This window comes from Perkinsus marinus (genome assembly GCF_000006405.1).
Source record: "Perkinsus marinus ATCC 50983 genomic scaffold scf_1104296953534, whole genome shotgun sequence".
In the NCBI taxonomy this organism is placed as follows: domain Eukaryota; phylum Perkinsozoa; order Perkinsida; family Perkinsidae; genus Perkinsus; species Perkinsus marinus.
The window spans coordinates 4,017-5,295 of record NW_003208447.1 but is presented as its reverse complement, the minus strand read 5'-3'; positions in this window follow the sequence as shown (position 1 = coordinate 5,295).

The following is a 1,279-nucleotide window of genomic DNA, read 5'->3' as shown; positions in this document are numbered from 1 at the left end:
CCCACGTGTGTCAAAGGAGTTTAAACCATCTACTTTATAGGTCTCGAATGGAATACGAGCAAGATCCTAGAACTCAACCTCCACGAAGAAAACGTAGGCGTAGATGCCGCCGATCGAAGGTGGTCGAGCGAGCGGAGAGACGCGAGTCGTTTAAAGGAGGAAAGGACACCCAAGGAGCAGCCAAGCCTGGAGATCGATGAGAAGTTATAGAATTAGGAGGAATACAAGTGCCAGTGATCGAAGGTGTGGCGAGATAGGATCTTAGTCCAGAAGACGTCCACTAATACCGTAGTGGGCGAGCTTACCGCACAAAATTGAGAGCCGAAGAAGATTATCCCCCTGGTTGCACTCCCCGCACACATTTAATCCTTGCTCGAAATATACAATATCCTGAAGTCGAAACTAGCCAGTTACCAACGACGCTGGAGAAGGCGATCGAAGCTGTGGCTCGTCATCGAGCTGCCATAGTGTCCCAACGTCGACATGTCATGGATCGTGTGAATGAAGTGGCTAGCCAGCTGGAACTGTTCCCCACTCTAAGCGCAGGTGTTCCAGTAGAACACCTTGTTGAAGGAGCTCATCGAGAAAGGAGCGTTGGCATTCGTTGGCGATATCCAAGCGGCAGCTAATGTTGCCCCGATGACTAAGAAAGACACTCGAGGTGTTGTCAGTAAGGTAGATTTCGTAGAGCACAGTCGCAGTCGACTACGAAGGTTCCAGAGAGACGTCAAGAGAGCCACCGAGGATGACGAAGTTTTGTGGGATCAAGCGATGGAGGATGTGGGTAGAGGGAGGATGGATGGGCCTTACGAGCTGGATGAGGTCGCAGAATGGCCATGTTACGGCGTGATCGAACGACGTGTGGTTATACAACCCGGAAAACGGCGGCCATGCGACAACTATAAGACGTCGTCGGTGAATCGGTGTATAATCGTGGAGCACAAGGTGAGATTGCCAGAGTTGGACATCACGCTTGATGTAGTTCGATCGATTTGGCGAGCTCTGGGGGAAGCTCCACCTCTTCGAGTGTGGAAGAGGGACCACCGCGACGCGTACCGGCAAGTCCCTCTCAAGAGGGACGACCGGCTTTATACGACTGTCGTCGTGCGAGATCCACGCGACGGTCGGTTTACCCACAAGGTGTTCCCGTTTGGGTCGACCTCCTCAGTGAGCGGATACTTGAGGATCTGCATGCTAATGTGCCATGTTGCTCGTTCGGGTGCATCATGCAGAGCTATCTCGACGATTTTAACGTCGTCGAATTGGACGAAACCGCCGA